Consider the following 17,711-nt stretch of genomic DNA (forward strand, 5'->3'; position numbering starts at 1 on the left):
TCCCTTGACATTGGTAGGAGGAGCCATCTTCTCTATCACTTCAACTTTGGCTTTATCAACCTCTATTCCTCTATTAGACACCAAATGTCCAAGCACTATCCCTTCCTGAACCATGAAATGACACTTTTCCCAGTTTAACACAAGGTCAGTATCTGCACATCGCTGCAAAATTTTGGAAAGGTTAGCCAAGCATATATCAAATGAAGATCCATAAACAGAAAAATCGTCCATAAAAACCTCCATTATGTCTTCAATGAAATCTGAGAAGATTGCCATCATGCACCTTTGAAAAGTGGCTGGTGCATTACACAACCCAAATGGCATCCTTCTATAAGCAAAGGTTCCATATGGACAAGTAAAAGTGGTTATCTATTGATCAATTGGATGGATAGGATTTGAAAAACACGAATATCCATCTAACTAGCAAAAGTAAGAATGCCTAGCTAGTCTTTCCAACATTTGATTAATGAAGGGAAGTGGAAAGTGATCTTTTCTAGTGGCAACATTTAATTTTCTGTAATCTATGCACATTCGCCAACTAGTCACTGTTCTGGTGGGAATTAATTCATTATTTTCATTTTTGACAACTGTCATTCCACCCTTTTTTGGAACAACATGTACTGGGCTCACCCAAGTACTGTCTGAGATGGGATATATGATCCCTGCATCAAGCAACTTCAAAATTTCCTTTTTTAACAACTTCTTTCATATTTGGGTTCAACCTCCTTTGATGTTCAATAGATGGTTTACAATTTTCTTCCAAACTGATTCTATGCATGCAAAAGTGTGGGCTTATTCCCTTAATGTCATCTATGGTGTATCCCAAAACTTTCCTAAATTGTCTCAACACTCTTAACAACTTATCAGCCTCTAAAGTACTCAAATTTGCATTTACAATTACTGGATAAGTGTTATTAGTGCCAAGAAATTCATACCTGAGCTGAGAAGGAAGTTGCTTAAGTTCTACCTTAGGTGCATCTTCTTCCTTGAATGATGGTTGCTTAAATTCTGCTTTTTCCTTTTGTGTGAGTTGAAAAACTGGAGCAGAAATGAATGGTGGACTTCCCTCTAAGTGTTGAGCATATGCAGCTACATGAGGGTTGTTATAATCTATGCCTCCTCCATGAACTAAACAATTTTCAAGTGGATCTTCTGGATATTTCTTTCTGAAGTGTTCTTCAACTAGCTCATCAATGATATCAACTCTCAAGCAAGTATCAGCTTCAGAATGATGCTTCTTCATAGAGTTATTAATATTGAAAATTAATTGCTCTTCACCAACTCTAAGAGTAAGCTTTTCTCCTTTCACATCAATCAATGCTCCTGCTGTAGCTAGAAAGGGTCTCCCCAAGATAATTGGAATATTAGAATCTTCCTCCATGTCCAAGATGACAAAGTCAACAGGTATGTAGAACTTTCCAACCTTCAGGGGCACATTCTCCAAAATCCCTTCAGATACTTGATTGTTCTCACTAATCAAGAGAAATGTGGGTTGGCTTTAGATCTCCCATGTTGAGCTTCTCATAGATAGAAAGGGGCATAAGGCTAACACTAGCCCCTAAATCACATAGAGCTTTTGTAGAACAAGACTCTCCAATGTGGCATGGAATTGAAAAACTCCCTGGATCCTTAAGCTTTGGAGGAAGTTTCCTTTGGAGGATAGCACTACATTCTTCCTCACAAAGCTACAGTTTCATCATCTTCAAGTTTTCTCTTGTTTGAGAGAATTTCTTTCAAGAATTTTGCATAAGAGGGCATTTGTGAAAGAGCATCAACAAAAGGCACATTTATGTAAAGTTTCTTCAAAACCTCTAAGAACTTCCCAAATTGCCTATCAAGCTTGGCTTTGTGAAATCTTTGTGGAAAGGGAAGTTGTGGCTTGTAGGGCTCGGGAGGTATATACTTCTCTTCTTTTCTTCAAATTTCTCCTTACATTTTTCTCGCACTCTCTTGTTTTTCACTCCCATCAGTTCCTTTTTCATTTTCTCTCTTCTCACTGTTTTCACTCTTCTCATCATTTATAACTTTTCCACTTCTTAAAGTAATAGCTTGACACTGCTCTCTTGGATTTTCTGGTTGACTTGGAAGCTTTCCAAAAGACTTAGCACTTGAGGAGGATGCTTGTTGTGCAATCTGGTTTTCCAGCATTCTGTTGTGTGTTTGCATCTGTTCCAGCCTTGCTTTCACCTCTCTCATCTCCTCATCATGCTTATTTTGGTTGGCAAGAATCTGTTGCAATAAAGCTTGATGGTGGAATTTCGTTCTTCTTTGTTTTGGTGGAGAGTTCATATTTTTCTGCTGAAAATTAGGCAATGGTTGCCTATTTTGCTGATATGGAACTTGACTCTGCTGTTGTGGTTGAAAATTCTGATTTTGAACTTGATTTTGCTGATTTCCCCATGAAAAGTTGGGATGATTCCTCCAATTTGGATTGTAAGTTTGAGAATAAGGATTCCCCATTTGCTTGTTTCCATAATTACCAACGTATGCTGCTTGTTCTCCATAGTCTACTCCACAGCTGGTTGTTTCCTCTGCATAAGCCACTTGTTGTGAACTTCCAGCTGATGATGTTGAACTAACCAACATACTCAAATCTTCCATCTTCTTAGCAAGGACATTTGTAAGTGCATCAAACTTTGCATTAATCATGTTGAATGGATCAAGATCATACATTCCAGCAGCTTGCCTTTTCTGAGTTGGAGCTGGTCCTCTTGGACTACTCCAAAGATGAGTATTCTTTGCAATTTTCTCCAATAGCTCATAAGCTTCATCTTCATGCTTAATAATAAATTCTCCTCCTGTTTGAGCATCAATAATTCCTCTGATTGCAGGAGTGACATTGGTGTAAAAATTCTGATTTATCATCCATTTTGGAATGGCATGATGTGGGCATAATCTTTCCAATTCTTTCCATCTCATCCATGACTCATAAAGAGTCTCATCTTCTCTTGGTCTGAAAGCTGTCATTTGATTCCTCAACTCTTGAGTTTTTCCAGGTGGAAAATATTGTGCAAGAAATGCATCAGTGAGTTGCTCCCAATTTGTAATGGAGTTGTGAGGTAAAGAATCAAGCCAATCCAATGCTCTATCTTTCAAAGAGAATGGGAATAGCTTCAATCTTGCTGCATCATCAGACACTCCAGGTTGTTTTTGCATGTCGCAAATCATAGCAAACTTCTTCAGGTGTGTGTGTGGATTTTCAGAAGGATGTCCTCCAAATTGAGAGTTTTGAATCATTTGAAGAACTCCAAAATCCATCTTGTAACTGTTTGCATCAATCCTTGGTCTTGCTATGCTCTCTCTCAAATCATCAAAACGTGGAAAAGCATGGTCCATCATACTTCCCCTAGGCACGTTTGCATTAACAACTTCTTCCCCTTGGGCTTCATTTTCATTGTTTTGACCATTTCCAGCATTACCAACACCAATTCTAATTCTTTCATCAGCCATATCTGCTTCTAATTCAGTTTCTCTCGAAGCTTCCTTCCTTCTTCTGGTTTCTTTCTTGTTGGCCTTACAAAATTTCTCAATTTCAGGATTGAACAGTAAGGTTGTGTCACTTGAGCTTCTAGCTCTTCTCATAAAAGATTAAAGTACCTGAAAAAGAACAAACAAACACAAAATGAAAAGATAACAAAGATAAAACTAAAAACAACTAAAATAATCAAGAATTCAATCTTAAACAAACAACTCCCCGGCAACGGCGCCAAAAACTTGATGCGTCCCAACCGCAAGTGCACGGGTCGTACAAGTAGTATAGAAAAATATCGATCCCACGAGGAGTTGTGTTAATGATTGAATTTTCGATATAAAAGTTGACTAAATTGAAGTATTTATGAAATTAAAATAATGGATTAATGGGTAATGGAGTATGAAATCTAAATGTGCAAAATTAATATTATATTCAACAATGTATTAATTAGACTAAAATTGCATCAAATTGAAATAAGCAAGTTGAAATATGGCAAGGTTAAAAATGGCAAGTAATTAAATTCGATTGGAAATTAACAATGGTAAAAAGGTGATTCCGGAGTTCGGGATTTCATATTCGAGCTATTTTGGGATTTTAAATTGGTTATCCAATCTTATGAAACTAATGGGTTTTAAGGAGATTAATTCTTAAATCCTTTGAATTCCCTTTCGAGTGAGACAAAGAGTGCCTTAATCAAACTAATCCTACTTTCGTGGAGTTAGAATTAATTAAGACCCATTAAGTTCTTTAATTAATCTGTGAGTCCTCTTAATCCTTAGCCTATTTCTAGGTCTAAGTTAATTAAGTCCAATTTCTTGATTATCTATCACAAGGCCTTCTCCTTTCGGTGCTTCAACCATGGATTAAGAACATAACTTAATGGGATCCTACACTAAGCATGTCATTTAGCATACAAGAAATGAATAAAACTCATTAAGACCACAAAATATGGATTACCCAATCAAAATCCACAAAATATCTCAAATATTACAACCCTTACTCCAGAATCAAAAGTAAACTACTCACTATCCATAATGCTTACAAGATTTGATGAGTTTAAATGGAAATAAAGCTTTAATCTAAGCTAAGAAGTAAGAAATTAAACACTAGAAATGTAGAAAAATGTAAAGGAAGGAAGAAATCTGCAAATCTTAGTTGAAAATGGTGTGGAAGGTGAAAATGACTCCTCAAATTCTGCTTAGCCTCCTCCTTTTCTTCTTTGCTCCTTGTCTCCTCCTTAAAATGGGAAAATGAGACTATATATAGCATTTTTCTGACATGGAGCCCTAAAATAGTATGTTCTAGGAGGAATTATTTGAGAGAATCTCCTGCCAGCTCATTAATGAACTCTTCAAGGGACTGCATAAGTGGACTGCATAAGTTATGCAGTCCCTTATGCGCTTTTGATTCTGGGTCACTTATGCGAAGCTGCATGACTTGGTGCATAGGTTATGCACAATTTCGTGAATGTGCATAAGGGAGGCGAGAATGTGCATAGGCTATGCAGTCTCCTTATGCACATTTCGGTTGGTTCTGAAACAGTGATTTTTCTCCTTATGCAGATCTGCATAGCTTATGCGGCAAGTTATGCACAATTTGGTCAATGCATATTTCAGCTTGAAAACTTGTTTTTGACATCTTTTTGCTGTAGAAGACACTCCTCAATGGCAAAATTCTCTTTAGTCCTTCAAAAACACCATTTTTCCTACAAAACAAAGTAAAAATTACAAATTAGTGCAAAATTGACAACTATGAAAAACTAACTAATTAACTAATGAGATTAGCTAAAAATGACTAATAATCAAATAAAATGGCTATAAAATTAGACCTAAATGACTATGCAAAATGTATGCATCAATCATTTCCCATAATTGACTATCAAAATATTACCATTGCGTTTACAATGTAAAAAAAAAAAAAATAAAATAAGAACATTTTGTATTTTTTGCTGAGGGTTGCTGTGTGTCACTAATCAATGACTGCCACATGTACTAAATTACTTCGATTTGTTTAAAAAAAAAAAAAAAAACGATTAACTTGTGTGATCCATGACGTAGTCAACCAAGTCGTCTGAGTTTGATCGAACAATTAAAGATTTCATAGACTCATTCAATGAACAATTAATGACAGATGCAAAGATTTAATTTAGGAGTCCAATTCAAATATGTGATTGAACAATTAAAATAGACTCATTCAATGATGATGACTAATAAAATAAAAATAAAAAAAAAACATTCAATGAATATAGCCACGAAAATAAAGTTTAATTTTTGAATAAAATAGACTTGCTAAAGATTAAATAGAATTACTATTAATATTATAAATTACTGAATTTAAAATATATTGGCTTAAAATTAAAAAATTTGTTCAATTTACTTCAAATTAAAATTTTTCAAAACAATAATGAAAAACAAATTCAATTCAAATTATAGATTAAAAATCTAATATTAAGAAATATATATATATAACATGAGTATGAAGAAATTTCAACAAGGGAAAGATTCCAACAATAATAATGAGATTATGAAAAAAAAAAAAACCATTTTAAATTGATGAAAAGAATGATGCTTAAATTATACTAGACTTTCCTTTGATGATGTTGTCAAACAATTTAAATTTCAAAGAATAGAAATTGATGATGGTAGAATTAATAAAGAAAAAAAAAAAGGTTAAGAGGCAATGATGGTTTGAATTTTTTTTTTTTTTATAAGAGTGTTTGTATTTTACTGTTTATATATAATTATTTCAATACAGTAATAAAAAAAATTTATTTTTTTAAAAAAATTTGTAGTGAATCTATAAAAGCTTTTAAAATAATCGAATAATTCAGTACCCCATTAAAATTTGATAAGAGTAATAAAAAAAATTAAGTTTTTGAAAAACTACTACTATACCGTAAAAAATTTTAAAATTTCAGCAGCCAATGCCCCCTGGCCTCTGGATATATCCATCTCTGGACCTCGTATCATAAATTTTCTGGTTAAATTGGTCTTATTGACGCATGAGTCTAGTGAGGGACATATAGGAAAATGCTAATTAAATTCAAATAACTAAAAGAAATGGGATATATTCTGACCTGCCTTGTAAATTCCATCCAGAAAGATTGGCCACTTGAGTCATAGCAAGTCTCCACCGTTGCACCCTCTCGTCGTTCTGCTGATAATGTTCAAAGTCATTTTCAAAACTCCCATTATGTTTTCGAACTTCTGATGGATTCACATCATAGAAAATGGGCAAAACTATTTGGTTGTCAGAGTTCTTGCATTCTAAAATTTTTACGAGTTCATCCAAACACCATGTTGAAGAAGCGTAATTTTTTGAAAAGATGACAAGAGAAATTTTGGAGCTTTCAATTGCTTTGAGGAGTTCTTGAGAAATAGTTTCCCCTTTCTCAAGTTCTCGATCATCCTTGAATATTATGATCCCTTTTTGACGAAACTCTTTACACAAATGACTGATAAAATTCTTACGGGTATCTTCACCCCTAAAGCTAAGAAAAACATCATATTTCCATTGTTGAGAAGAAGAAGAAGAAGAAGAAGAAGAAGAAGAAGAAGAAGAGTTTTCTTTCATGGCCTTAGGAGCCATGAAAAGCTTTTTAATAGTTTAAATGGGAAGCTTGATGGGTCATTTGTTGTCTTTCTTCTACAAGCATAGCTTGGTATTTATAGAAGCTACTTTCCATTGTGCAGTGCACTTTCCTAAAACCTAAGTAAAATTATATTTTGTTGTGACAAATTGGAAAAGCTCTCTTCTCTCGTTGTGATAAATTCAAAGTCTTTTAATTCTACCTTTGAAATTGAAAGCAAAGTTAATTAAGCACACAGCATAAAAATTGGGTCAATTTACTCGAATTTTTAGCTGTATAGAAAGGAGAGAGAAAGAGGCGCGTAAAGCTTTAAATGTTAATTTTTCTTTTGGTCCTTAATGTTTTATAGAAGTAATAACTAAGTTTTTACATTTTTTAATATTTTTTGAAAAATAGTTTTACTAAGATAATATTGTGAAAAAAAAATGATGTTATAATTATTGAATATTTAATTTCGATTTTCGATTTTAAGATGAGATTGACAGAGCAAAGGAATGAAATAAATTTTTTATTTTACTTTCAATTAGTTTTTTCTATTATTGTTATAGTTTTTTTAGGAGGTAAATTATAAAGACAGAGTAGAAAGATAAAGTTTATAAAGAAATAACTTTTTATAAATTTTGAGTAGCCAATTATAAAATGTAAAAATTTTTATTTAGTCCCTGAACAAGTCATGTAGTACACAGTTAAAAATGAAGACAAATTAACTCAATTTATCAATTTTAAAATATAACTAATTCAATTTTTATATTTTGTACTTGATTAAATTTTACTATCAATTTGAAAGATCAAATTAATATTTAGTTTATATATCATGCATTGTGATTATTTTTTTGACAAGTAACTATTATTCAATATTTAATTAGTCATATCGAATTATCATTTAATTAATTCATAATTAAAGAGTTCATTAATTATGCAAAATTTTTAAAATTATAGTATTTCAAAATATTAAATTTTATAAAATTATAAATAATTTAACTAAAATATGTTAAGTTTATCTCTTAATAATAATAATAATTATTATTATTATTATTATAATAATTATTATTATTAAATGATGATCATAATCGTCCATATATAGTATACTTTCAATATATACCTTAAACTATGACCCTGTCTTTATGAATCATTTTTTTCCAATAAGAACATCTGATGCCTTCACATTCATCTGATATCAAAAGTAAAGCCCTTTTTGGCTGTTGCTAAAAAAAAAAAAAAAAAAAAATTGGCTGCCTTAACCTTAGCAACTGTAATCTCTATAGCATAATCTCAAAATTTTAATTTAATATTACATATTTTTATTTCAATAATATATATATATATATAGTTTAAGTGAGGAGAAGCTCTCAGTTCAGATTAGGACATACTAATAATTTAATTTTATTAAAAGATTATAGTGCAGTTTAATTATAGTACAGATTATAAAACAATAGTTGATAAAACTTGAATTCTCAAATTATATATAAAACAACAAGGATGGTAAATAAGTTTTTGGGAAAATTACGTAAAGTTCCCCAACCTATAAACATGTTTTCAATATTATAATTTTTATAATGTTCTTCTTATTATTTTAAAGAAACTTTATTGAGATAAATTTTTTTTATAACTTATAATTTAATTTTTTTTATAACTTATAATTTATGTATAATATTTAAATTAAAATATTAATTTAATTAATTTATATATAAAAATATTTATTTATATAAAATAATTGCACTTTTAATTAAAAGATCAACATTAACAATGTTATTTGAAATTCTAAATTTTAGATCAAATATCTAAAATTTAAATCTAAATTCATGAATCCAAACATTGATTTGAAATCTAATAGTGGCTCTGAAATTGAAATTGGAAAAGCTTTCTTCTCGTGACAAATTCAAAGTCTTTTAATTTTACCTTTGAAATTGAAATCAAAGTTAATTAAGCATACAGCATAAAACTTGGGCTAAGTAAGGTTGAGGATTTAATGCTTGTGAATGAAGAAAATCTCCGTTGATAGCGCTTTACCCCATAATAGACATTTTCGACGCGAGTAGGATTAGACTTAACTCAGTAGACTAAAAGATACCTATAATTTACTAGAAAAAAAAAAAAAAAAAACATATTTAGCTCATTCCATTTTTTGTTTAGATATACGTCTTCATACAATATCATTACTGATGATCATTATGAGCGAATAACACTCTTATGCATAACATATTCTTATCTTAAACACTTGCTTATAACAAAGGTTATAATTTGAAAGCTAAATATTCTTAGCATTCACATAAGTAATAAAATCCCAGCTTAAAATTTTTAATGGATAAATCTGGCCATGAGGTTTCAAAAAGTTTCTTCTAGATATTTAAACAAGTAGAAATTAATAAAATTACTAAAAAAAATAGTGAAAGTCTAGACGCCAAAATTTCAATATTTAAATATTTATTAAAATCAATGAAAATTTACTTAATAATCAAAGGATAAACTAAAATAAATATAAAAAATTATAAAATGAGAGTGTAGTCTTATATTTGTCACACCCTGCTTCTAGAAAGGAAGAATAAAAACTACCACTAATGTTCCCTCTTGCCGCTGCCGCCCTTTAGCCATTTCCAGCGTTCATGAAGTTAAAACCACCGCCTAGCAGCTTCCTTCTGTCATCTATAAATCAAGAAATGTCCTTTACACTTTGATTTCATCAGGTATTGAAGGAAGACTGACAAAAATCCAGCTTAGTGTTGTTTCAAGAACATGATGGCAGCCCAAAAGTTCCTTAATTTCTGAAGTTTTGATGTTTAATTTCACAATGGATGTTGGGTAAGTGATTTCTACCATGGTGTTATTCACTGTGTTTACACTCACCCAGTTATTTTAATATTTCAGAGCTTTTGGTGTTTCCTGCACTAGTAGTCCTTTGTCTTTAGTAGCTTTCAGGTCTAATGGAGGTTTGGCCAACATGCTTCATGTGAAATTTGAGATCCTTTTCGGGACTATCTTATATGTGTATGTTTAGGTTGCCTGATTATTGGGCTGTAGACATATTCTTTTTAATCCTGATGTTTTGTTTGAGTATCATTCTTTTTTTTGTTTTGGTAAGCAATAAATTTTATTAAAAGTATGAGTTCAAAAAGGAACCCAGAGAAACAAATATTACAATTGCATTTACATTGTAAAAAAAAAAAAACTATTGCATTTACAATGTCACTAATCAATGACTGCCACATGTACTAATCAATGACGTTGTCAACCAAGTCGTCTGAGTTTGACTGGATTTCACAAGTTTTGATCGAACTTTTCATAGACTCATTCAATGATGATGACTAATAAAATCATTTCATGCTATAAAAACAAAAACATTCAATGAATATAGCCACAAAAATAAAGTTTAATTTTTGAATAAAATTGACTTGGACTATTAATTTAAAAATATTTTGAATATTTAATATTATAAATTACTGAATTTAAAATATATTGACTTAAAATTAAAAAACTTGTTCAATTTACTTCAAATTAAAATTTTTCAAAACAATAATGAAAAACAAATTCAATTCAAATTATAGATTAAAAATCTAATATTATGAAATATATATATAACATGAGTATGAAGAAATTTCGACAAGGGAAATATTCCAACAATAATAATTAGATTATGAGAAAAACTGTGTGTAGGAAAAATGCTAAGGAAGTACGTGAAGACTGGTTCAAGAGTATGTACAGGGAAAATGTTAAGTGAAAATTGGATCAAGACTATAAAATTCTGAGAAAGTGAAAAATGAAGTTTAAATTGACTGGAATCCGAATGGTCCTAACTGAAACTCACTCGATTTGCCATCTCTATCCTTGCGAATGAAATTTTAATCTTTAAAATTGAATCTTTAAAAATAATATAAAATAATTTTTTCCACCTTTATTTGAAAAATGATAAATTTTGATTTGAAATCTAATGGTGGCTCTGAGTTTGAATTGCATATCAAAAGAAAAAACGAGTAGAAAAAACCCATCAGTTATTGACAAAAGTGAATATTGGACAAGGCCATGTACAGGTAAAATGCTGAGAAAGTAAAAATTGGATCAAAACTAGAAAATGTTGGGACATTGAGAATTGGATAAAACTAAAAATCACAATGGATAATTGATCAATCCCTATTTAAAGAAGCTGGAGTATTATATAATGAAGTTTGAGACAAGTTATGATTAAGAAAATAATAGTCACATTAAATTTGGATTAAAATATTTATAAAGTAGTATTATGAAATATATCAAATGCCGCTAAAAGATTATATTTTCACATTTGTAAAATATTATTTAAGATGTTTATATTATAACATTTGACAAACATTAATATGAGGTACTTTTGTAATATTTTACAAGTTTTGAAAGAAAATTACTATCAAATATATCAAATATTGATAGAAGATATATTATTTATAATTTTTTTTTTACTTTATAAAAACTAATTGTATATCATAAATTAACATGGAAAGTAATCAGAAACTATATTCACTATAAATATTATTTTAAATTAATTATTTAAGCATTACATTTATATTATGTCGTTAGTCCATAGTAGATCGATTTAATCAAGAAAAATCTCAAATAATTAAGAATTTCAAAAACAATCTTAAAAATTGGAAGAAACATTTAACAACATTAAAAAGAATAAAAAATCTTCCAGAAGAACCTTGTGTATGCTGCACTCACCTATCGAAATGAAATAAAACTTAATTTATAAATAAAACTAAACTTAAAATAGCAAATCATATATTAATTCATGTTTAAATTTCATCTTAACTATATTATTAAAGGGCATAAAAAGACAACAGAAATATACAGTAAAAGAATGCAGAATATTGCAAGAAAAAAACAATTGTTTTTAACCTACTTAATGGGTTTGCTTCACTTAATAGGCCATTACCGGTCGTCAGCATTCAGCGCCCCTTTTTTTTGGCTTGTTGGCTAGATTCTGCTTTTGCATTCTAGTCATGCTTTACTTTATTCTAGATATTTAAAGAAGTAGAAATTTATAAAATTACAGCAAAAAAAAGAAAGGGTAAAAGTCGAGAGATTTAATCTCCAAATATGTATAACATAAAACAGTGGCCTTCTATTTTTTTTTTCTTCTTTTTAGACGCCAAAATTTGAATATTTAAATATTTATTAAAATTAATAAAATGATAATTATATATTGTAATCAATTATACTTAAATTAATGCAATAGTCATTGCATACAAAAATAAATGTAATTATACTTACTTATTTTAATTTTTTTTTCATTTATTGTTAATACTACCACCACCACTACTTTGCTACAACTACTACGACAACCACTATCCCGCCTTGTTACCATCACCACCACTACCACCATCACCACCACCACTACTTAACCACAACTATCACTACTTAGCTACTGCCACATCTGCCACCATCTAGTCATTACCACCACTACCACTATCTCATTTTGCCACTACCACCACCACCACCTAACCATCACTATCGCCGCCACCACTATCATTTAATTAATATTTCCACTTGACTATCGATCACTACAACCACTAACACTTATTATTAATATTATAAAGAAATTAAATATTAAAATCAAAATTATCATTACATTACACTATTTATATTTTTATTTTACAACTAAACATAGGAATGTAATGAAAATTACATTACATTATATTACAACTATAATTTTATTATATAATTGATTATATTAGATTACATTACGCTTTATCAAACGTAACCTAAATGTGGTTTGATTGGATAAATGAATATTAGTACTAGTATTCCCTTTGTTGAATCCTTAAGAATAATATAGAATAAAATAAGCTAGCTTATTTTTCCACCTTTGTTGAAAAATGATAAATTTTGATTTGAAATCTAATAGTGGCTCTGAGTTTGAATTGCATATCAAAGGGAAAACGAGTAGAAAAAACCCATCAAGCATTAACAAAAGTGAATATTGGACAAATAAATATAAGGACTCAAAAGGTTAAAGTTTGAAAGAACAACATCAACCATGTTATGTTATTTGAAATTCTAATTCACCTTAATAAGAGGGTTTTTTTTTTTTATTGAATACTCCCATTTTAAATTTAAAAATTAAAATTCAGTATTTCATCCAAACAATATATTTTCAAATTTATAAATTTCAAATTTTAAATTTCAGATCCAATATTTGAAATCCAAAATTTAAATCTAAATCTATGAATTTAAGCACAACCTAACTTCTTTTTCCACTTTTTTTGTCAAAAATGATAAAGTTTGATATGAAATCTAACAGTGGCATAGAGTTTCTGTCACATCCTACCCCTCTGTAAGGTATGATATGATCCCGTAGTATACTTAATAAATTACCTAATTTTGCTTACCGATAATCTATTAAAAATACTACAAGGGATTTTGACAAAACAAATGCATTTTTAAAATTTAGCGTGGTGATAAAAATTTATCTTAAGTGGTCTCAATTCAAGTATATGTCATAAAACTTATTTAGGAATAATTAGGTATTTTTAAAATTTTACGGAAAATCCTCGTGGTTGCTGCTGAAACTAGGTAAAAACAGTTCTTCAATTTACCTAAAAGAGAAATTTTTTACAGAAATATTCCAATCCAATCTCGATAATTTCACAATTCGTTTCAAGCAATCAACTCAATTTGTTTCATTCCATTCCCACTAAAACTCATCATAAGAAAATGATTCATTATCTACAAGTTTCAGAAAGAATTTAAATATTACATTCATTGGGGTGATAAAATTAATTTTACAAAAATATATACAGGTAAATAAAATCTCATATTAATATTACAATAATTGCATTTGAGTACATTCTAAAATAATATTACAAGAGTTTTTGTACAACTGCTCGAACGTATTTACATACAAATAGTTACATAATTACATCAAAATCTAATGTCTAGAGGTATACCTACAATATACCCAAAATTAATCTCAACACGTCTTCAAGACACAGCTTCAAGTGATCTCACTCAGCTGCTCTATCCTTCCTTTTACTTACGACAGCATACAAAGCTATCGCTGAGCGGTGAACTCAGTGGTGCACAACTAATAATTTAAAATTTAATACACTATACTTTGACAAAATCATAACAAAGAGATTGGAAATATTCAATTTCTTCATGATACATAAAATCAAAGTCAATGTTTTCAATAGTGCAAATCATTTATTTGAATGATATTGATCAATAATTAAGATTTACCAAATCATAAATGCACATTTGAAATATTCACATCAAATTATGAAAATAAACATTCAATTTCATGAAAAAGGAAAGTATAAAAATATAAACCAAAGATATCATTTTAGAAGCAAGGTTGCTCACTTTCAAATCCATTCTTATTCTCACTGACTTAATGCAAGACTAATCTGTAAGGACCATCTTTGAAGTTATTCTCACTCCCTATGGTAGGGGAGATCGAATCATGCACATTCCATCCATTACACCATAACAAATTAAATTCCAAGAGGGGCCATCTTCAACTTAGATCTAACCTTTTATATGAGGAAGATCAAACCATCAATGTGCACGTACCACGGTATTCAAAACAAAGCTAATACCATTGTCTCCTCAACAAATGAGGGACGGGTAATAACCATGTCGAGTATTAGTAGTGAGATATAAAATAACATCAGAAAATTCATTGCCCTTTTTGTGAGCATATAATCACAATATAAATCATTTCCATGCCAATCTCAGTAAGCAATATTTTTCATTTTTCATGCAAACCCCATTTCAATCACAATTTCCCAAAACCAATTTCATTCACACCATAACAATATTCAATAATTGTTGAGATAAAATCAAAATTTGATAAACATAATACATGAAAACAATAGAATCCTTTAAATCAATTGAAATATGTAAAACACTTATTAATTAAGGACTAGTTGTGCACAAACCTCTTTGGTTGTCTTGACCTAATCCAAAATTTTCTCCTTCCTTGGATGGCTCCTTTCCAACCGAAACACATAATTTTAAAGTGTTTCAATACCCATCCAAACCATTTCTAATAATTAATCTAAAAATTAAATTTTGCATATTTAATTTTACTTATAAAATCTCCTAAGGTTGGGTTCTTTGTATTTATGGCTATGGTGATTGCTATTCATACAAAATGTTGACTTTTTCCTAACTAATAGGTATACTATTTCTAAACACATGGTCATACCACATTTTGGGTCACAAATTTGTTGGCATTGGTTGCCAATTGCAATTCAAAGCTTCCTAAGAGAAATTCCAAAATTTTAGTTTTTGTCTCCAAAGTTTACTGTTCCATTTGACCAATTTACAATGGAAATTTGGCTAAAATTTCTTCATCAAAGTTGTTCCTTAATATGTCTACTTTAATTCTCCTTTTGAATCACTCCATTTGGAGTTTTGTAGCTCAAGTTATAGCACTTTAACCATAACTGGCTGGATTGGTCAATTCCAGAATTCTGGGCCAATTTTTGGTTCTGGCAGTTTTGGTGAGTTAACTTTGGTTAACAATTTGAATGTGTTATAGTCAGAATTTGGGTTTGTGCTCTTCATGAAAGTTGTTCTACTATGTCTAAGCTTTTCATGGCCACAAGAATCAGGTCATTTGGACCTCTCTACACAAAGTTATGACCATTTGAACATGTACTGTTCATTTGGTCAATTTTGCCCAGTAAAAGGGTACCAAATCCGGATTCAAGCTAATTTTAAGTCAACTTGGGGTCAGTTTTTGATCAAGGTTTCTACATAAAATTTAGTACACTATACTTTGACAAAATCATAACAAAGAGATTGGAAATATTCAATTTCTTCATGATACATAAAATCAAAGTCAATGTTTTCAATAGTGCAAATCATTTATTTGAATGATATTGATCAATAATTAAGATTTACCAAATCATAAATGCACATTTGAAATATTCACATCAAATTATGAAAATAAAAATTCAATTTCATGAAAAAGGAAAGTATAAAAATATAAACCAAAGATATCATTTTAGAAGCAAGGTTGCTCACTTTTAAATCCATTCTTATTCTCACTGACTTAATGCAAGACTAATCCGTAAGGGCCATCTTCGAAGTTATTCTCACTCCCTATGGTAGGGGAGATCGAATCATGCACATTCCATCCATTACACGATAACAAATTAAATTCCAAGAGGGGCCATCTTCAACTTAGATCTAACCTTTTATATGAGGAAGATCAAACCATTAATGTGCACGTACCACGGTATTCAAAACAAAGCTAATACCATTGTCTCCTCAATAAATGAGGGAGGGGTAATAACCATGTCGAGCATTAGTTGTGAGATATAAAATAACATCAGAAAATTCATTGCCCTTTTTGTGAGCATATAATCACAATACAAATCGCTTCCATGCCAATCTCAGTAAGCAATATTTTTCATTTTTCATGCAAACCCCATTTCAATCACAATTTTCCAAAACCAATTTCATTTACACCATAACAATATTCAATAATTGTTGAGATAAAATCAAAATTTGATAAACATAATACATGAAAACAATAGAATCCTTTAAATCAATTGAAATATGTAAAACACTTATTAATTAAGGACTAGTTGTGCACAAACCTCTTTGGTTGTCTTGACCTAATCCAAAATTTTCTCCTTCCTTGGATGGCTCCTTTCCAACCGAAACACATAATTTTAAAGTGTTTCAATACCCATCCAAACCATTTCTAATAATTAATCTAAAAATTAAATTTTGCATATTTAATTTTACTTATAAAATCTCCTAAGGTTGGGTTCTTTGTATTTATGGCTATGGTGGTTACCATTTATGTAAAATGTTGACTTTTTTCATAATTAATAGGTATACTATTTCTAAACACATGGTCATACCACATTTTGGGTCACAAATTTGTTGGCATTGGTTGCCAATTGCAATTCAAAGCTTCCTAAGAGAAATTTCAAAATTTTAGTTTTTGTCTCCAAAGTTTACTGTTCCGTTGGACCAATCTACAATAGAAATTTGGCTAAACTTTCTTCATCAAAGTTGTTCCTTTATGTGTCTACTTTAATTCTCCTTTTAAATCACTCCATTTGGATTTTTGTAGCTCAAGTTATAGCACTTTAACCATAACTGGCAGGATTGGTCAATTCCAGAATTCTGGGCCAATTTTTGGTTCTAGTAGTTTTGATGAGTTAATTTTGGTTAACAATTTGAATGTGTTATGGTCAGAATTTGAGTTTGTATTCTTCATGGAAGTTGTTCTACTATGTCTAAGATTTTCATGGCCACAAGAATCAGGTCATTTGGACCTCTCTACACAAAGTTATGACCATTTGAACATGTACTATTCATTTGGTCAATTTTGCACAGTAACAGGGTACCAGATCTGGATTCAAGCTAATTTTAGGCCAACTTGGGGTCAGTTTTTGGGCAAGGTTTCTACATGAAAAATGTTGTATTATGACCCTAGTTTTATCTCCAATTAGCCTCATACAAATTGAAGTAACACAAGTCAACTTATAGTTGTCCAAACCCACTGGACTCAAGGTCCAGAAATTTTAGCACAATGGCAGCCTATCAAATTCACAATCCAATTCCATAATCAACACCATTTTAGGGTCCAACCATGCCAAAAGGTCACTAATTGACCTTAACATCATCAATTCCACAACAATTGAACAAATCCCTAATTTT

General features: G+C 30.3%; 1 non-coding gene and 1 pseudogene across 1 annotated transcript; one reads left to right on the forward strand and one right to left on the reverse strand.

Annotated features, from left to right (window-relative positions):
• Positions 1-2,875: 2,875 nt before the first annotated feature.
• LOC131171635 (small nucleolar RNA R71) lies at positions 2,876-2,983 on the forward strand. The gene has a single exon (XR_009142294.1). It is a non-coding gene; the product is annotated as a small nucleolar RNA R71 (small nucleolar RNA).
• A 1,901-nt stretch (positions 2,984-4,884) lies between these two features.
• The window catches only part of LOC131171441 (TMV resistance protein N-like), a 39,788-nt pseudogene continuing 26,961 nt past the window's right edge, over positions 4,885-17,711 (reverse strand).

This window comes from Hevea brasiliensis, chromosome 12, assembly GCF_030052815.1.
Source record: "Hevea brasiliensis isolate MT/VB/25A 57/8 chromosome 12, ASM3005281v1, whole genome shotgun sequence".
NCBI classification, from domain to species: domain Eukaryota; kingdom Viridiplantae; phylum Streptophyta; class Magnoliopsida; order Malpighiales; family Euphorbiaceae; genus Hevea; species Hevea brasiliensis.